At 47.6% G+C, this 20,914-nt stretch overlaps 2 long non-coding RNA genes across 2 annotated transcripts; one reads left to right on the top strand and one right to left on the bottom strand.

The window, feature by feature from the left end:
* Positions 1-4,450: 4,450 nt before the first annotated feature.
* LOC135189555 (uncharacterized) lies at positions 4,451-20,038 on the bottom strand. The gene is made up of 3 exons (XR_010308139.1): positions 19,820-20,038; positions 6,574-6,688; positions 4,451-4,606 (listed from the first exon to the last, which is right to left on the bottom strand). It is a non-coding gene; the product is annotated as an uncharacterized LOC135189555 (long non-coding RNA).
* LOC135189682 (uncharacterized) lies at positions 6,684-13,202 on the top strand. The gene is made up of 3 exons (XR_010308218.1): positions 6,684-7,488; positions 9,493-9,692; positions 13,053-13,202. It is a non-coding gene; the product is annotated as an uncharacterized LOC135189682 (long non-coding RNA).
* Positions 20,039-20,914: the final 876 nt, after the last annotated feature.

The raw sequence follows: 20,914 nt of genomic DNA, 5'->3' as shown, positions 1-20,914 counted from the left end.
GATCCATCCAGTCCAACCTAGCACCCAGCCCTGTCCAATCAACCAGACCATGGCACTAAGTGCCTCATCCAGGCTTTTTTTTAACAGCTCCAGAGATGGTGATTCCACCACCTCCCTGGGCAGCCCATTCCAATGCCAATCACTCTCTCTGACAATAACTTCCTCCTAACATCCAGCCTAGACCTCCCCTGGCACAACTTGAGACTGTGTCCCCTTGTTCTGTTGCTGCTTGCCTGGCAGAAGAGCCCAATCCCACCTGGCTACAGCCTCCCTTCAGGTAGCTGTAGACAGCAATGAGCTTTGCCCTGAGCCTCCTCTTCTGCAGGCTGCACACCCCCAGCTCCCTCAGTTTCTCCTCACAGGGCTTGCATTCCCCTTTCTTGTAATCGCTACTTGCAATCATGCATGGTTTCATGTGCTTTACCCCATAAAAGATTGGGTAGCTTTAAAATTAGAGCAGTCAAACTTTTAGCACAGCATAAGGGGAAGATAAGGAGCATACAGACACTGGAAAACTGGAATCATAGAATCACTTTGGTTGAAAGAGACCTTCAAGAGGTCCAACCATTAACCCAACACTCCCAAGTCTGCTGCCAAACCCTGTCCCTCAGTACCACATCTACACAGCTCTTAATTCCCCTCCAGAGACTGGGACTCCACCACTGCCCTGGGCAGCCTGTTCCAGTGCCTGACAATCCTGCCTTGCCTCTTCAGAGAAGAAATTGCTCCTCATGTCCAACTCAAACCTTCCCTGGCACAACCTGAGGCCGTCTCCTTCATCACCATCTCTCTCATCCTTAAGGAATTTTAAACCACTAACTGAGCAGTTCTTAAACAGTGGAGAAAAATAACTTCTATTAGCTGAAAAACATATGAAGATCTTCTAACTTTTGTGTTTGGAGATAAACTGTGAAGGGCATAAACTGAAGTTTCACAAAGGTTGGTAATTCTGACATTTGGAGAGGTGATTAAACCCTCTGACTGAAAACAATGCCAAAGCCTCAAGATTAAATGATCATCCATTATAGATGTAGGCAATATATATGATTTCAGAGGCTGCTTGGCAGCAATCACTCACTCTGTTTTCTTTCATTAAGCTTTTAGAAAGTAGCATTTCCCAAAGTTCACTCTGGCATCTCCAACTGAAATCCAGATAGTTTGTTACAAGCTACTTTTGAGCGTTGGGGTTGGTTTGTTTGTTTGTTCTTCCAAAACTTCCTGACATTGCTTTATTGCTGTGTTGAAAACACTCACACCACAGAGAACTTCTCTTTTAGCTGATGACCAAAAAAATCATTGGGAGTGTTTCAGTATGGTTTGAGTCTTTAGTGAACAGCAGGGTGGGGGGGCTGGAATTTTGTTGTTGTTGTTAATTTTTTTTTCAGCCTTTTTTTCTTTTCCCCTTTAAAATTCCTTTCTCAATTTGCAAAGAGCTTCATTGTGTGCACGTCAATACAGGAGACCTTTTCTGCCAAAATGCAGCATTTTCCAAGGGTTGCTCTTAGATAAAATGCTACTGAGCAAATTGTTTTCATCAGATGACACATAGTGAATGAATTTAGGTTATAGGCTGGACTTGATGATCTCAGCCTCAATGATTCTCTGATTGCAACTAAGGGTATTTTATGCTTTTAGTTCTGCAACTGGTATTACTCCCTCTCTTTTGCTTTTTTGGTAATTTCACATTTCTTAGCACCAAGAAAAAAAAAAAAAGAGAGAGAAGTTTAACTTCTGTTGCTGGAAGCTGTGCTAGGATTGTTTTCACAATCTGCTCTATTTGTCTGCTCTTACATCTGACAATCCACCATAAGCAATTGAGAAACATTTTCTGCACAAGCTGCATTAAGCCTCATGGCAATTATTGCTATCTTGGCTGATCCATTCAAAACCATTTCTCCTCTTAATCCAAAAACCTAAAGCACTTTCTTGTTAGGCTGCATATTTTGTCTTCTGGAAGGCTCTGTAGTCATGGTCAGAATCCAGGTACAGGTGCAATGTGACCGACTGGAGTTGCACAGACTCAATATCAGGCTTTAATCACTCTGATTACTCTCACTCTCTGCTGGGTCAGTGCACCCCTGCACAGTGCTAGATCTACAGGCAATACTGACCTGATGTTTCATAATTCAGCTTCTATTTCATACTCCAGAATTAGCAGATTACTTTAGATAACCACAACGATTTTGCCAGAAAGAAGTCTCTCTGAGGTAGCTGGCTCTGCAGATGAGTGCTGCACAACTGAATTCTCTACTCGTAGACAGAAAGTTCTCTTCTGCAGCTCTAAGTATTAGACATGTTGCTTGGGATCTATGGAGAGCCTACCTGACCCCAGCAAAGTCCATAGCTCAGTGGCCAGGGAGCTGGGAAGCTTCTGCATACCACAGTCCCACCACTCGACAATCTCTGCACCATCGTGGGCATTTTTCACCCCTACAGATATTCACAGACCTGGGCTAAACATTTCATAGAATGAGAGTCAAAGAATGGGTTGGAAGGGACCTTAAAGATCATCTAGTTCCACCCCTAACACCATGGGCAGGGACACCTTCCACTAGGCCAAGGTGCTCAAGGTGTCATCCAACCTGGCCTTGAACACGTCCAGAGAGGGAGCATCCACAGCCTCCCTGGGCAACCAGTTCCAGTGTCTCACCACCCTTACTATAAAGAACTTCTTTCTAACATCCAGTCTAAAGATCATCAAGATCAGTAAAACCTTAGCTGCTTCCAAAGCTGCTTTAAAATCCAGAATCCTTTTTCACTTGCACAGTCTCTGAGCTGTGCCTCTGTGCAGATGCAGAGCCACAAGGGAATTGAGAGATGGGTCCAGACAGACCCCAAACTGTTTGGAAGCCTCCTCATGGGGCTGAACAGAAACACTGCAACCTACTTCTAGCCTGGCAGAAGTTGAGTGACATTTACTGACCTTCTGCTGGACTCTTCAGGTGAATGCTTCTGCTCTCTTCATGCAAAATGTCCTCAGGAGATGGTGGGTGAGTTTCAAGCCTTACATCTGAGAAGCTAACAAATACTACTGAACTGTAGCTTTCATCAGTTTTAAGTGACACTTTAAGGACCAGATAGCTTTTAAGCAATGGTAGAGAAAGAGCTAGAAGGGAGAACAAAATACTGGTGTTGATTTTGACAGCTGATAGCTCAGAAGTTTGGTAGTCACCTTCAGTGCTGCCATCTAGGATGTTTTAAAGGAGTTAATAGACCTAACCTCTTTCACCATGACTGGGGTAGCCAAACATGTAAAAGGTGCCCAAATGTCATCATGGTTGGTTTGGTTTTTTTTGCTGTAGCAAATTGCTCTGCCTAATGAAGTGGATGATTTGTTGATTTAATTGCTATTTGTTTAATCCTGTTCCTGGGAAATCAAGCCTCTAGGACCATAGGACAAGGGAGGTTATTCTTCCTCTGTACTCAACACTGGTCAGGCCACACCTTGAGTACTGTGTCCAGTTCTGAGCCACTCAATTCAGGAGGGATATTAAGATACTTGAATTTGTCCAAAGAAGGGCAGCAAGGCTGATGAGAGGCCTGGAGCACAGCCCTGTGAGGAGAGGCTGAGGGAGCTGGGGGTGTGCAGCCTGCAGAAGAGGAGGCTCAGGGCAGAGCTCATTGCTGTCTACAACTACCTGAAGGGAGGCTGTAGCCAGGTGGGGTTGGGCTCTTCTTCCAGGCACCCAGCCACAGAACAAGGGGACACAGTCTCAAATTGTGCCAGGGGGGGTCTAGGCTGGATGTTAGGAGGAAGTTGTTGTCAGAGAGAGTGATTGGCATTGGAATGGGCTGCCCAGGGAGGTGGTGGAGTTACCATCCCTGGAGGTGTTGAAGCCAAGCCTGGATGAGGCACTTAGTGCCATGGTCTCATTGATTGGCTAGGGCTGGGTGCTAGTTTGGACTGGATGAGCTTGGAGGTCTTTTCCAACCCAGTTGATTCTATTATTACAGTGACAGGGCACTGAAAGGTGGCTTTCATGTGCTCAAGCACTTCACACCTTCTAAATCAGGCAGTCTTGGTGCACATCCTTGTGCAAAAGCTTCTGCAGCTCGTTTTACTTCACTCCTTTGGCAGGGGCATTAAATTTGATAGCAAAACTACTCCCACCTTCTTTATATCGGCAACTAGATAGGGGTGGGTTAGAGCACCTGCTTTTAATTTAGCCTTCAGTGGGGTTTTTGGCAGGGAGAAAAAAAAATCCCACAACTGTTGAGCACTAACCTTGAATTAGAAGCTGACCTCTGAATTAGTCGACCTTCTTGTAAATGCATTTTGTAGAGTATATACACGAACCCTGTGTTTACATAATGTTAGTGACAGCAAAATGATTTCTTACCAGCACTGAAACCAGGAAATCCCCAACACTCCTTCCTTGCTGGAGAATGCTTTGCAACTCATCAGAATAACCTCCCCACCCAAGAGAAAAGGCTGATTGTGTCCCAGCCACATTCAGGAATTCTCTGGTTTTTCACTTACAAGTACTGGATAATGAAATGCAGGTCACCTCCCAGGGTGCATGGAGAAAGCTCTGGCTGTGCTGCTGGTGACGGTGCAGCCTGCTCCTCTACCACGGTGGCTTCATCCACTGTGCTACAGGAGACACTGTGAAAGAGCAAAGAGTGTCACAGAATCACTGAATTTCCTAGATTGGGAAAGACCTTTAAGGTCATCCAATCATTAGACTGATGGACTGACAAGTGCTCAACCAAACCATAAACCTAAGCACTACATCTATAGGACTCTTAAATGCCTCCAGGGATGGTGAGTCCACACCTCCCTGGGCAGCCCAGGGAGGGCTGCCTGACCACTCTTTCAGTAAGGACATTTTACTAATGTTCAATTTCACCTTCCCTTGGTGCAACTTGAGGTCATTTCTTTTTACTTGTTTGAACAAACCAACCCCCACCTCTCTATAACCTCCTTTCAGGTAACTGTAGAGAGCGAGGAGGTGTCTGATAAGGTCTCAGGTAGCCTGAATCCAGCTTGGCTCTGGGGAGCCTTGGCCCCAGCAGAGGACCACTGATGGCTCTGAGGGATGCCAGTCTTCAGCCACATCATGGTACATCTAAGTTTCTCCACCTCTCCTGTTCCTGGCAGGATGGAGCAAAGGATTTCAGTCCTGAAGAAGCTCATTCACCCATGGGAACCTCCAGCAGGTCTGCAGCCCACCTTTGCTTTCCCAGCTGGAGCAACACAGGATGGCATATAGCAGCCTAGTGGGGCTCTGCACGTGTGCTGCTGTGTGCAAACAGCATCCTAATTCATCTCACTGCAACGTCTTCAAGGCTTGGAGCTTTTTTCTCTCATCCAGGGCAAATGAAAGCCATGGAGTGCCAGCAGGCTTTGCAGAGAGTCATAGAATGCAAGGGGTTGGAATGGGCCCTTGAGGGTCATCTTGTCCAACACCCCCTCCAGTAAGCAAAAACATCTTTAACTAGATCAGGTTGCTCAGAGCCTCATCATGTTTGACCTTGAGTGCCTCCAGGGATGAGGCCTCAGAAGTGCCTGTGTTTCTTTGGCTGTTTTTAAGAATGAGCTTTGATAAAATTGGGTATGTTAAGTACGTTAAGTACCCAATGAAAACCAAATCTAACTGAAAAGAAAAAATACAAAGCCTTTTCTTGGAATATTCTGCAGCCCACAGTAGCAACTAACAGCTTACCAGAGGCAGAAGAGTTACTGGGTTCATTTTAGTTTATTTTTGCCCACTTTAGAGTACTTTGTGAATGTCAAAGCTTTAGTTTTTTGGTGGTGGTGTTGAATAAGGAGCAGAGCAGCTTTTGGGTTTTGGAAACTGTATTTTCAGAAGGTGCTTTTTGTTTGTTAAATGATTGCATTAAGAGTGCATACCAGAGCAGAACACAGCATTTGTTGGCATGTCCTGCCATAATAAGTCTCTAAATTAAGATGGTATTTTTCCTGCTTTCAGCAACAGCAGCAAAGTGCTCTGCTCTTTGCTCTGTGTGTTGTTATTATTAGCTCCCCCATGATCGAATTCCAGCCCCGGGCACTGGTGGTGTGATGGGGCCGAGCTCTGATGGCAGGTTTCAGCCCTTGTTTTCTCTGGCTGCGTTTGCCCTACCTAATTCATGATAGGAAACACAAAGGCTGGGCTGAGCAGAAGGGAACTGCACAGCCAGTTTAGCTGTCCTCAAATTACAGTTTATGACTTGTCCCCAGACTAGAGCAAAGTGTGTTCTGCTTAACATAAAGGGTGGGGAGACTCCTACTCCAGGCAGAAGCTTATCAGCTGCAGCTTCATCTCCCAGAGGTGAGAAGCAGCAGCAAAGCATCTGAAGGCTTCTTTCACCACTTCCCTGGGCAGCCTGTTCCAAGAGTCGACAGACAATGGAACAGGCTGCCCAGGGAAGTGGTGGAGTCGTTGTCCCTGGAGGTGTTTAAAAGATGTTTGGATGAGGTTCTTAGAGACAAGGTCTAACAGTTGTGTACAGGGAGATGTTAGGTTATGGTTAGATTTGATGATCTTAAAGTCCATTCCAAGCAGGAGATTCTATGATTCTAAAATCAGCAGCAGACCACTTCCCACTGCCCAGCACTGTTTTGCTCACCATCATCCTCCATGGGAGTGTCACCCAGCCGTTTGTGGGGGGAGGCATTCTGGAGCAGGCTGCAGGTGGCATGGAAGGTCCTTCAGTGTTGCCAGACACTCAGTTTAGAGCAATCCTGAAAAGGGAAATGGATGGAGAAGAAGTCATGTGTGCAAAAAGTAGTGGTCACTGACATTGAACAACATCTTCCATTAATGCAAAGGAACATCTCTCATAGGAGGACAGCCTGAGGATGCCGAGGCTCTTTAGCTTGGGAAAGAGGAGACTGAGAGGTGACCTCATTCATGTTTATAAAGATGTAAAGGGTGAGTGCTAGAATGGAGCCAGGCTCTGTTCCATGATGACCAATGGCAGGACAAGGGGCAAAGGGTGGAAGCTGAGGAATAGGAAGTTCCACAGAAACATGAGGAAGAATTTTGTCACTGTGAGGGTGACAGAACACTGGAACAGGCTGCCCAGTGGGTTGTGGAGTCTCCCTCTCTGGAGATACTCAAGACCTGCCTGGATGCATTCCTGTATGATCTGGTATGGGTGCTCCTGCTCTGCAGGGGAGTTGGACTGCACGAGGTCCCTTCCAGCCCCTGACATTCTGTGATTCTGTCATCTTGGGATAGCACTGAGAGGGGAAATGTGTCAATGGTATGCACATCAATAAATGTGATGGCAACATTTGTCCTTTCAAGCTCCAACAACAGGTATTTGTGCTGCTGACATCCAGGCTCAGGCACTAGAGTCACTGGAGAAGAAACACCAGAACTATTCCTACTTCTAGTTCCTGAAAACCCACAACAGCCACACTAAGAGAACACAGGCTTGGAAGACTGATCTGTAGCTTAACAGACTAAACTGTTTCCACTTGTGCAGATTCATGGATTCTGCAATAAATAAGAGCAACATCCTTCGAGGGGCCTGCAGGTGAGCTGTGTCATGTTTCCTAAGTTACTGCAGCTCCATCCTGGGAAGCCTATCATGACCCATACTGCCATACTTCACTCAGTTTTGTATTCCTAAGTGCTCCATTAGTTGTTAATTTCAAGGCAAATATGTGGCAAAGTTCTACTAAGAGACATTTGTCTGTAAAAGCACCTTTAAAACACCAGGCAATTTAAGTTAGATACAGCGTGGTGGGTTTGGGTAATCAAGACAGAAGGGTTTTGTTAGCCTGTTGGAGCTGTAATGGAATGCAGCTTGGTTATAAAATGATCAGAAGTATCTTGCTGCTTCTGTTATGCCTTCTCACACTGTATTTGCAAATGAATTAACAAAATGCTCTGTGAAGATTCCTCCTGTGCATTCGTTCATTCTTGTTAAAGAAATACCAAGAGGTCTCTTTGTAATTTTTAATCATTTCTTAGCCCTCCACTTGAAGGTAACAGCTTCGCTTATTGCAACTGCTAACAGTGAAGTGATAAATGAACTCTGGCCAAGGGTTTGATTAAAGAAAAATTTGGAAGAACTCTAAATTTCAGTAAAAAGAAATACACTGAAAATTGTAAAGAAGATCTGATTTTAGTATCATGGAACAGTCTGTGTTGGAAGGGACCTGTGGAGCTCATATGGAACAAGCATTAAGAAGCAGAGCTGGAGCTGCTTCTACACTAGTTTCAGGCTCCTCAGCACTTTGTTCAACTGAGTTTGGACTGTCTCCAGAAGTGGAGATTTTGTTCTCATGCATTCTCTTGCTCAAACAATTTGCAAAGAAACAATTCACTCCTGGTGTTTAAAACAAGGCTTGCCTGACAGTGTAGGAATTTTGCTGTCAATGGCACATTTTTATTTTCCTTTGAAATTCCCTGACACATCTGAACAGCAAAGAGAAATAAAAACAAAATAAAACCTAAAAAAAAATCACCATTTATACTTGTGTAGAAATAAAAGCAGAGGGGGAAAAAATCAAACCTCATCATTATTTTCAACAGACAAATTTGAAGTGGTGATGCCACTCTTAGCTGAGAAAAATACATTTCTAGGTGTGAATTTGGATCTGTGGGAAAAAAAACAAACCCAAACCAAACTACTTTGACAGTCACTGGAAAAGCTCAAAAGTCCTTAAAATGTATGAAACATACTGAATGCTTTCACAGCCTTTTAATTTTTAACCTTACACATCCTTGGCAAAACTCAGGGCCTAGAAACAGGCTCATTGTAATGAATCAAACCTGCATCAGTAAGAGGAGGAAGAAGAATCAGAAGAGACCTTCATCAGTAAGAGGAGGGAGAAGAAACATAAAAGAAATCTGCATCAGTAAGAGGAGGAAGGAGAAACACAGAAGAAACCTGCATCAGTCAAAGGAGGAAGGAGAAACACAGAAGAAACCTGCATCAGTCAAAGGAGGAAGGAGAAACACAGAAGAAACCTGCATCAGTCAAAGGAGGAAGGAGAAACACAGAAGAAACCTGCATCAGTCAAAGGAGGAAGGAGAAACACAGAAGAAACCTGCATCAGTCAAAGGAGGAAGGAGAAACACAGAAGAAACCTGCATTGGTAAGAGAAAGAAGAAGAAACAAAAAAGAAACCTGCATCAGTCAGAGGAGAGAGAAGAAACACAGCAGAAACCTCCATCAGTAAGAGAAGGAAGGAGAAACACAGGAGAACCATTTCTTTCCTCTCTGCTTTTAAAGCATCTGGACAAAGCTATTAGAAACCCCTACCCCACACTGAAAATGTTTGTGGATGTTTGAAGGGCTTCTACAAGAAACTCACCATCTGAGACCACTCTTAAGTGCTGTCTCAAGCAGAAGTGTCTGTGTTAGCATTTGTCAGCCCTTTCATTTGCTCTCATTCAATTCCCACAATTATTTTATAAATTTGGTTGTTTCCTTTTTCAAAACTAAAAATATTTCTTGTTTGGTTTAGGTTCCTCAATTATTTTCTACTTTGTTGTTTATTTTTTTAACCTAAAAATATCTTTGTTTTAGCTTCCTCACCAACACTGACACCGTATCAGTGAAGTGGTATTTAACAACCAGCTCTGCATGCTCTGATCAAGGACAGAGTGGCCTGCAGGCATGGAGGTCTTGTGTGATGCCATGGTCTGGAAACTCCCACTCTAATATTCATCCTTCTGCTTTCCTTCCCACATTTTAACTCTCATCTGGTATGCCACAGTGAAAGTAAGGTAAGGGAGAGTCTGCATTGTTGGCTGCACCACATTGTCTTGCCCACACACATTTGGAAGGATGAATAAGTGAAAAACATTTTAACTGTCCAAGCTTCCCATCACATTTACATTTATAGTGTTGCCAAACACCCCAGCTAGCTTGCCTTTAACCTCTGAAAAACAAAATGATGCAGCTTGAACCAGCTTTCCCAACAGCTTTTCGACACAGTTGAACTCTTATGTACCCATCTTACCTAAAAAAAGCCCACAGAGGAACAGGTAGGTCTGGAATTAAAGACCAGTCTGAAACATTTTGAAGGCTGGAAACAAAGTCAAAACCAAGGCATGGGTTCAGAAGCATCTCATATAAGAGCTGAAACTCAGTTCTGGATCAAATCCATGACAACTGTGAGTTGTCCCAGCTCCACTGGTGGCAGTTTCCACAGATTGAGAGCAGCAGTTGTCAGCACTCTGGTTTGGGGGCTGCTAACCACAATGCAGGCTCTGGACCAGATCTTTCCCAGTCATTCAGGTGTGCAGCTTTGCTGTGTGGTCAAAAATAAATCTGTGTGCCCACCACCAGTGGCAAAAGCAACAAAATAGGGTTTGAGTGTTTGTGTGGCTGTTGCATAATTCACAATCCAAATTTAACCCCAAATGTTTGGGTGGTAGCCTATCCTATGCCTGCTTGGTGGAGCTGGAGAGGTGTTCCAAGAGCAGCGCCAACAGCTGGGGAGCCTGGGATGGTTCAGTTCCCAGGCTGGAGGCTCTGCACCTGCACAGAGGCACAGTCCAGAGACTGTGCAAGTGAAAAAGGATTCTGGATTTTAAAGCAGCTTTGGAGGCAGCTGAGGTTTGACTGGACTTGATGATCTTTAGACTGGATGTCAGAAAGAAGTTCTTTATAGTAAGGGTGGTGAGACGCTGGAACTGGTTGCCCAGGGAGGTTGTGGATGCTCCCTCCATGGCTCAAGGCCAGGTTGGATGAGACCATGAGCAACCTGGGCTAGTAGAAAGGAGACTGGAAGTAGATGATCTTTAAGGTCCCTTCCAACCCAACCCATTCTCTAAATCTATACATCTTAAATGTCTTTTCCAGTCTAGGCAATTCTGTGCTTCCAGTCTGTCCACCAGTTCCTGATCACGCCTCCTACCCAAGCTCCACAGCTTGTTCACTTCTTGCAGCATTCTATTCCAATGGCCATTGGGAAGTGTTTGGCAAGTTAGGGCTGCTTGTGAGGTGGGAACTCACCTTAACCACCCCCAGCAGCAGTGAGGTTAGGGAGGGACTTGTAACATTTTAAGGTCCAACTGTTAATGCTGGTTTGCCCTTCAGCACCGCTCAAGCTTTCATTAGAGCCTGTTTAATACGCTTGCGTCATTAGCAACAATTACCAGGCATTGTTCCATTCGGATTTCTCCTGCTAATTAGATTCACTCTGACAATCTGTATGGCCCATAAACCTAACCCCAATAGGAGTATCTTCCCACAGTGAATGGTGAATAATCAGTTGAACAGTTGTGTTTGAGTCTGCTTCTCCATACCAATGTGTTTATCAACAGGATGCCAGGGCTCTTCGCCCGAGAGTCCTGCTCTGCTCCCAGCTGCCCTCACCAAAGGAGCAGGAGTCCCCCTGGCAGCTTTGTCAAACCTGCAAATGCTTACACAAGCTTTCAGAGCCTCCACTTTTAACTCCTGTGGTTTTCATGGGCATCTGGCTCTTCTCTTTTGTATTTACTCTTCTCTCATGCTCTGCCTTTCCCTCTCCCCCCTCGCTTTAGAAAGGCATCAGTGACAGTATTGGCTCTTAGGGAGGCTAAAGAGATTCAGAAGTGTACCTATGCTGTTCTCTCTGCAGTGAAGTCTTCACAGCCTCAAACACCTTTGCTCTTCTTCCTGATCTCAGTATTTGGGCAACAAACCTGGGCTGGAAGCTGTTTCTCAGCAACTTGCTGGGTCTTATCTGAAAGCCCCCAGCAACAGCCTCTCTCCAAAGAGGCAGCTTCCAAACGTGGGCTGCTACATGTATGACTGGCTCGAGGCACGGCCAGAGGGTCAGGCCCTGCTCATACCTGTCTGTTTAGGTTTCACCTGGAGCCCTCCTGCAGACTTCCTTCTCCACAACGTATGCAGAAAAGCTTCTGGCAACTGTTAGGCAGAGCCATGTGCAGCTCATCGCCCTGGCTGTGAACCACCCGGGCAGGCGATTGCTTATATTAGTTTTCCAGTTGCTTTTCCAAGCTTTGAGGGGAAAATATTAAGCCAAATTTAGCTGCACACAACTGTGACCACTCCTCATGGCACACCACCATGGAGTGGGATCTCCAAAGTGGCAACACAGCTGAGTCACAGAATCTTTTTTGTTGGGAAAGCCCTCTAAGGTCATCTAGTCCAACCATCAACCCTACACCACCATGGCCATTAAGCCATGTCCTGACATGCCATGCCTACAGTTTCTGAACACCTCCAGGGACAGTTATTTCAACACTTCACTGGACAACCTGTTTCAGTGCCTGACCAGTAAAGAAAGGTAGCTGTAGAGACCAATGAGGTCTCCTCTCAGCCTTCTCATCTCCAGACTAAACTATCCCTGTTCCCTCATCTGCTCTCCAGACCCTTCACCAGCTTCATTGCCTTTCTCTGGAGCCTAGCTGCAGCATGAGGTGCTGGTGGAAGGTAGTGAAACATTGCACCGGAGCTTCATTTGGTTCCAATGCACTGGAAGATGCCACTGAGCTGGTCCAGCCTGCTTTTTCCTCTCTCCTTTACCCTATCCCTGCCTATGCCACTTGCCCTGAGGGTTGCTTTTACCTCTAACCCAAAGAAAATAGGTGTGAGTGTGGTGGTGGCTGGCAGCAATGGGCTGGCCTTAGACTAAAGCAGTCTCATGCTGGCAGTGTTTGGATACCTGAGCTTAAGATTCCATCCACATCACCACAGGCACATGATCCAGGACCTTCCCATGGCCTCCTGAGAGGGTGTCCAATCCCCTAAGTCTCCTTTGCAGCTTATCTCTGCAGCTGCTCTGCTGTTGGTGCATCTTTCCCAAACAGAGGGGTAGGAGGGGAGGAAAGTTAATCTGGGTTGTGTATCTGACTCTCATACTTTCTCATCTCAACTGGAAATAGAGACAACATAAGGACCAAGCTGGCAGCACACAACTCTACTGTGACTCAGTGATCTTCAGAGGTCCCTTCCAACCACTACCATTCTGTAGCTCTGTAATTCTGCATCTATTTCGTGCTGACTTTTCTTTTTTCTTCAGTTATTTTCCCATCTGATTCACTCCCTGTTAATAGCAAAAGCCACCTCTGACACTGTTTTTCACCTGCATGACTCTTTGTCTTTTACTGAAAGTCATCTTCCTTTTATTACAGCTGTTCTGGAACTGCCCTGCTCATCCTACCTGGCCTCCAAACCATCTCCCTGCCTGCAGTGCATCAAGGCTTTGTGTTGCACAATGCTTGATTGGGCCAGGACTGTGCCATTAAAGCAAACACCAAAGCAAAACCAGTCCCAACATTCCCAAGAGAAGCAGTGGATTCTCCTACATTGGTTGGTTTCAAGACTCAGCTTGACAGGGTGCTGGGCCAGCTTGTTTCAGCCACACCATCACCTAGAAAGGTTGGATCAGATGATCCTTGGGCTTCATTCCAACCTGGCATTTTATGATTCTAATTGAAGGATTCTCCTAGAGAACTCCTCCTGGCTTGAGATCTCCATCCTGAGCACTCATTGTCTCCTCTTACCAACGATGCAGCTCCTCTGCTAATGTGATTTGTCACCAGCAACCTCAGCTGTTTCATTCCTGACATCACAGCAAATACACTAAACTGCCTTAGATAAAGGGACTCTGGCAGATATCACCTGTCTGAAAAAAGAATTGTTTTATCAAAGTGAGCCATCAGTCTAGTCTGGCAGGGTGTACCTCTAGCTTCAGTTCATCCCACTTTTTGTGTGCCCTTGCATTTTTAATTCACCTTCAAGGCATGTTCCACAGTCCCACCACATACCAGTGAGGTCAGAGTTAGAAGGACAGTGGTTGCCTGGATTATTCTTTAACCTTGCACAACCAAAGGCATTGTAATGGATATTCTGCAGCCACAGGGTCCCTCACTGACTTAACAGATGTATGAAACCAGCTGCTATTAGATGTGACACCTCACATCCTGGTCTTTCCAGAATACCTGGACAAGCACAACCCCCACCCCAGAGGAACACAGCCTGCTCTTTCAGTGTTGCTTGCCCACAGCAGTGATTCCATTTCCATATCCCAGTTCCCAGTAACCAGCCTGCTTTTGCCTCTAGGATTTGTCTTCCTTAAACAAGAACAGAAGTAAAACACTCCTTTGATTTTAGGCCATGCCTAGATTATCTCTAATCACATTTACTGCACAGCAGCCCAACTCTGCTTTTCTTCCTCTCTTACACTGGGATTTGAAGAAGTTTTCCCTGTATTTTTATTTCTGGAATACAAGTTTCAGCTCAGATTTGCTTTTGGCAGTTATACTGGCATTTCTTGATCTCTAAATGGCCAAGTCCTCTTTCTGCAACCTATGAACCCTTCTGTCTTCCCAACAGCCTCCCAGTGTCTCACCACCCTCATGCTGAAGAACTTCCTAACATCCAATCTGAATCATTTCTACCTTTGTTCCATTCCCCCCAGCCCTATCACTACCTGACATCCTAAAAAGTCCCTCCCCAGCTTTCTTGTAGGCTCCCTTAAGATATTGCAAGGCCACAATAAGGTCACCTCGAAGCCAGGGAGGTGATGGAAGCCTCAACCCTGGAGGTGTTTAAGGCCAGGCTGGATGAGGCTCAGGACAGCCTAATCTAGTGTGAGGTGTCCCTGCCCATGGCAGGGAGGTGGGAACTAGATGATCCTTGTGGTCCCTTCCAACTCTGCCTGATTCTATGATTCCAGAGGCTCCTTAGGCAGGACTCAGGAAACAACTGAGTGCCATGGATGTGTGGGATGAGCAGGCAGGGTGTGGGATCCCACACTTCTGTGCCTCACTTGCACTCAAGCCTCCACCTTCTCCACCCGAGCCACCCCACTTCAGCAGCTTGCTCACTAGCAAACCAAGTCTCAGAGGCTTAAGCATTTGTGTTTACTCCCCATTGGCTCCAAACAGTGACAGTTACTCAGTTCAAAGCTGTGCTCTGTGACTAGATCCCTCGTAACTTAATTGTACATCAAAGCAGCATCACCTTGTACGAGCTCACTGATGAAGATGTCTGTCGGTTGTCAAATCCCAGAGTATCTGAGCCCTACCATTGCTCAGGTGAAGCATCACTGAGTAACGCAGGCTCCTCAGACTGCCAGAGCTCTGCATGAAGATACAAACAGTGTGCAAAAGAGCAAACCCTGTGAGGAGAGGCTGAGGGAGCTGGGGGTGTGCAGCCTGCAGAAGAGGAGGCTCAGGGCAGAGCTCATTGCTGTCTGCAGCTACCTGAAGGGAGGCTGTAGCCAGGTGGGGTTGGGCTCTTCTGCCAGGCAAGCAGCAACAGAACAAGGGGACACAGCCTCAAGCTGTGCCAGGGCAGGTCTATGCTGGATGTTAGGAGGAAGTTGTTGGCAGAGAGAGTGATTGGCATTGGAATGGGCTGCCCAGGGAGGTGGTGGAGTCACTGTCCCTGGAGGTGTTCAAGCCAAGCCTGGCTGAGGCACTTAGTGCCATGGTCTGGTTGATTGGCCAGGGCTGGGTGCTAGGTTGGACTGGATGAGCTTGGAGGTCTCTTAACCTGGTTGATTCTGTGATTCTCTGACTCCAGCCACGAACAGCAGCCAAAGGAGCAAAGGCAGAGGACGTTTCTGACCCTGCTGAGTTGCAGAGGGCCTGTGACCATCAGCAGTGCAAAAGCTTCTGTGGTAGTTTGAGGGATCCTGGATCCCCCTTAACAAAGCCTTAGGGACAGAGGCTCCCCCCGGGGGATGAACCTGCTTGTCCCAGGATACTGAAACATCGCTAGTCCAGTCCACCTGGTGGTGTCACAGGCTAAAAGAGAGTGCCTGGCTGGTACCTCCCCTGTCCCTTACCTGTCCTTCCCTTCACCTCTCATCCCCCGGCCCGAGGGACAGGAGGCAGCCAGGAGCTGAGCTGTGCCACTGCCGCCGCTGAGGCCTAGCAGGCCGCGGCTGGGCAGGGCAGCCTGGGCTGGGGGCAGCAGGGGTGCAGCGCTCTGCAAGGCTGCTCTGGGCTTAACAGGCTTTTGTGCTTGCTCTGCCTTCATCGCCTCCTGCCGGCACAATGCCTCCCTGAACTGCCCAGCAGCGTGCAGAGCCCTCACTCCTACCCTGGACAGGGCTGAGAGTGGTTTCTGCCTGCAGGGAGGCTGCAGCCAGCTGGGGTTGGGCTCTGCTGCCAGGCAGCCAGCACCAGAACAAGGGGACACAGCCTCAAGCTGTGCCAGGGCAGGTCTAGGCTGGATGTGAGGAGGAAGTTGTTGGCAGAGAGAGTGATTGGCATTGGAATGGGCTGCCCAGGGAGGTGGTGGAGTCGCTGTGCCTGGAGGTGTCAAAGCCAAGCCTGGCTGGGGCACTTAGTGCCATGGTCTGGGTGACTGTGCAGGGCTGGGTGCTAGGTTGGGCTGCAGGAGCTTGGAGCTCTCTTCCAGCCTGAGTGATTCTATGATTCTGTGCTTCTGTCCTGCAGCCCCAGGCATGATTGTGAGCCCAACCTGGGACAGCTTCTCAGCAAAACATGGCCAGAGACCTTCATGCCGGGAAGCATGCAGCTACCAGAGGGGTTCTAAGCCCCAGGGAGAAATGCTCCTCGCTAGCTGGAGGGCAGAAGCAGGCCAAGTCCCAATGGTGTCAGAAGCTTTTCCTTGAGAGGTCTCTCCCATACAGCTTGTTGCAGCCTCTGCACAAAGGACTACTTGGCCTTGTCTGACACTCTGTGTCAGGAGTGATTCCTTCAAGACCTGCTTTTCATTTTGTCTAACCTCATCAATTACCTCTGCCCCACAAATCCTCCTGGATGTGTCAGCTTAGCAGCTAAAGAAAAAGAATTTCTCCTCCCAGGAGCAGAGGCACCACAAGTGCTGCCAGGGAGGAGAATTTATAAGTTTGCTTTCTGGTTGGTTACACTTTGAACACAGATTTGACAGTGACAGCAGTTACTGGTGCCTGAGCTGGGGAAGCTGAGCCATTAGGATGGCCAGGGATGGTCTGGGTCACCAACAGCTCAGCTGATCAGTCCTGTTCAGTTTGGGGAGAGGCACAGAAATCCCCTGTGGGCAGCTCTCTGCCCGGTGCAGACTTTCTGGGGTGAGGAGTGAGAGAGATTGGTCACAGAAAGAGCAGGTTTTCAGGCAGAACCAGAAGCAGAGTGTTGTTTGCTGCCAGGCTAGTGGGTAACCCCAGGCTGCCTCAGGCCAAGGGGTTTGGTGGTAGAAGAACAGGCAAGAGCTAAGCATCCCTATCCCTTCAAAGGTTTTTCTCCTCACTCACTGTTGAGGTGCTGGAAGGTGCCCAGAGAAGGGCGACAAAGCTGGTGAGGGGCCTGGAACACAAACCCTATGAGGAGAGGCTGAGGGTGCTGGGGATGTTTAGCCTGGAGAAGAGGAGGCTCAGGGCAGAGCTCATTACTGTCTCCAACTACCTGAAGGGACATTGTAGCCAGGTGGGGGGTGGCCTCTTCTGCCAGGCAAGCAGCAACAGAACAAGGGGACACAGTCTCAAGTTGTGCCAGGGAAAGTACAGGCTGGATGTTAGGAGGAAGTTGTTAGCAGAGAGAGTGATTGGCATTGGAATGGGCTGCCCAGGGAGGTGGTGGAGTCACCATCCCTGGAGGTGTTCAAGAAAAGCCTGGATGAGGCACTTAGTGCCATGGTCTGGTTGACTGGCCAGGGCTGGGTGCTAGGTTGGACTGGATGAGCTTGGAGGTCTCTTCCAGCCTGGTTGATTCTATGATTCTATTCTACGATTCAGTCCTTTCTCTGCAACTTGAGATCAAGCCACATGTCAGAGGACTGATGGATCATGGATTTCAGCCCAAAGAAGCCACAGATGCACCTTGCAAGTGTACAAGGACCGAAGAAGCAGTGAAGTCAGTCTGTGCACCATGCAGCACGCCCTATGGGCTGTTGTAGGACAGCAAAACCAAGCAAGAGGTCATGGTGGTGCTGAATCCTGGCCTGAGCAGAGCCAGCTCAACATCTCTCATCCTGTGCTCAGCAGCCAGACACAAAACAACAATTACATTGTGAAATGCTGTGGGTCTGCTGGGGAGCTTAGAACACATCAATATTGTCTCTTGGTTGCATCGAGCCATGGTGCTTTTGCTTGACTGCGTGCCTGAGTGAAACAGCAGAGAAGACAAACAGAGATGGGGCCAGAGCTTGCCCGTGCACTGCTTTTATCTTCCTGCCTTTCCAGCACGCCCATGGCACCCATGGCAGCGCTGGCAAGGTGGGAAATCCACCTCTACAAAACAGGAAGACTGTGGGCTGGTTGGCTTCCCTGATGAGCTCTTAATGCCAGGGGCTGTGGCTGGCTGCCAGCCTGCGCCGTGCGCGAGGTAAGGCAGGCGCGGAGGGAGGGTGCAGCGGTGGGCAGCGATAGGGTAATTACTGTTATTGCATTAGCAGAGAATAGCTGAGACTTAAGAGCCAGAGGGGAAAAGAGTACTAGGAACTGGAGCACTGAAGGCATTGCTGGCTGCACGCACACAAAGGAGCCTGACCTATAAATAATCTGACCTCTTTGTTCCAGGGAAGTGGCACAAAAATTAAGACCCTGGATCGGGAAGAAACTTAAAATGCATGACTAAACTCAGCATAGCTGAGCAGACCTACTGACACCCCCGGGGCCTGCAGGCATTGCTGCTCTGGGAGCCTCCCTGCTCACCTGGCAGAGTGGCTGCTGGGGGTGACCTGCTGGCAGAGCTGCTCACCAGGGGCTGGTGGGAGGAAAGGTTAATTCCTGCAGGTAGAGCAGTTAAAGGACCCAGTGGAATTATGAGTGGGACTTGCCAAGAATGCCTAGAGTTCAGTGAAGTATTCTTCCTCTCCTGAGCTCCCTGAAGGTGTTCAAAAACCATGCAGACATGGCACTTCAGGACAGGGGTTAGTGGGCATGGTGGTGTTTTAAACTGGAGTGGGGTAGGCTGGACATAAGGATGAAGTTCTTCACAATGAAAGCAGTAAAATATTGGAACAGGTTGCTCAGGGATGTGGTGGAGGCCCCTTCCCTGGAGACAATCAAGATCAGACTTGATGTGGCCCTGAGCAGCCTGCTCTAGTTAGAATCACAGAAACAGAATCATAGAATCACTCAGGGTGATTGGAAGGGACCACAAGGCTCACCTAGTTCCAACCCCCCTGCCATGGGCAGAGTCACCTCACACTAGATCAGGCTGTCCAGAGCCTCATCCAGCCTGGCCTTAAACACCTCCAGGGGTGAGGCTTTGACCATCTGCCTGCTGGAGAGGCTCACTGCAGCCAACTGTTCTGCAGTCAGACATTGCATGTGCTGGGTATTTATACTGGTTCATGCTGGGAGCCATGATGCTAAAAGCTGTACCATACAGGTCTTGCTCACGATCCTCCCATCTGCATCACCCTGGTGTCCCCAAGAGCCTTCAGGCTGCAGAAGCAGCTAAGAGGCAAAGTTCTTTTTTGTTCTGAGGTAGCACAGTGCCTGGCGTGGCTATTCCTAGCCCCTGACTCAGAGCACAGCCATCTTCGAGATGAATACAATGAAGAAGCAGAACATCTTTGGGTCCCTATTTGACACTTGTATTCCCACACCACTGGACGTTCTATAAACCCCAGGGACTGGCGTGGAGGTTATTTTGACTCATCTCTTTAACCATCATTTTACTTAAATCAATATTTACTTAACTTAACCAGCCAGACAAAAATTTCCCTCCTTTCTCCATCTGATTTAATGGATGTTTCCTGACAGAATGAAGCTAGACTAGATAAGACAGCACAAACTGTGCCTGTCTTCTTCAGCTTTGCTTTGCATCTCTTTGAACAAGCCTTGTGACTGCTGCAGAGCCAAAACACATCTTGCATGCTGCAGACAAACTGGGACCATACGTGGCTGTGTACCCTGGGACAAGAAGCCAAGAAGGATGCCAAAACAACAAGTGTTGACACAATAATTAACATATTAGTTCTTAATGCAAATTACCTCCTTCTATGTTGTGAAGTGCTTCACAGTCTCAGAGAAGTCTGTCGATTCTTGCAGGCACCACCACAACTAAAGACGTGTCCTCAGCTGCAGTAGTCGAATGTGATTCTGGGTGAAGGATCATAGACTGAGAGGTGAATATTGTGCAGCTACAAATGTATGGGATACATCTTCCTGATATTCACAGGCTCACAGGATGTTAGGGATTGGAAGGGACCTCCACAGATCATCAAGTCCAAACCCCCCTGTCAGAGCAGGACCACACAATCTAGCTCAGGTCACACAGGAACACATCCAGACAGGCCTTGAAAGTCTCCAGAGAAGGAGACTCCACAGCCTCTCTGGGGAGCCTGTGCCAGTGCTCTGTGACCCTTACAGTAAAGTTCTTCCTCATGCTGAGGTGGAACCTCCTGTGCTGTAGTTTACAGCCATTACCCCTTGTCCTATCACAAGGTGCAACTGAGAAGAGTTTATCCCCTGCCTCTTGACCCCCAGCCCTCAGATATTTATAAACATTGATTAGATCCCCTCTAAGTCTTCTCACAAGACCAAGAAGTCCCAGGTCCCTCAGCTTCTCCTCATAGGGCAGTGCTCCAGCCCTTTCATCACCTTTGTAGCCCTCCCTTGGACTCTATTCAGTAGATCCTTGTCCCTCTTGAAGTGGGGAGCCCAGAACTGAACACACTATTTCAGGTGAGGTCTCGGCAGGGCAGAGCAGAAGGGGAGGAGAACCTCTCTCGATCTGCTGGACACACTCCTCTTAATGCACCTCAGGATCCCACTGGCCTCGTTGGCCATGTTCCCCTCCCAAAACACGCATCACCAGTTAACATTCCTGAGGGAGCTCTCTGTTCTTTGTGGAAGAGCCTTTGGGCTTTTTCTTTGAAGGAAATGGTCTTTACCTTGTGTCACTTCAGCCTTGTGCCAAGGGAGAGAAGTGGCTTTGAGCTGAAGAGCTGAAGTTTAATCTCAGCCCAGTATTCCACTTGTCTGGGAAGAGAAGTCCACTTCAGCAAAGCCTAAAATAAACTGGCTTTTGGAGGAACTCATTTTTCAAGCTGAGACACAACAAATGCAAGGGGAGAAAGAAATGAG

The sequence above is a fragment of the Pogoniulus pusillus genome, chromosome 33 (genome assembly GCF_015220805.1).
Source record: "Pogoniulus pusillus isolate bPogPus1 chromosome 33, bPogPus1.pri, whole genome shotgun sequence".
Classification (NCBI taxonomy): Eukaryota; Metazoa; Chordata; class Aves; order Piciformes; family Lybiidae; genus Pogoniulus; species Pogoniulus pusillus.
Note: the sequence above shows the minus strand (reverse complement) of the source record. Positions and strands in the feature narration are given on the sequence as shown.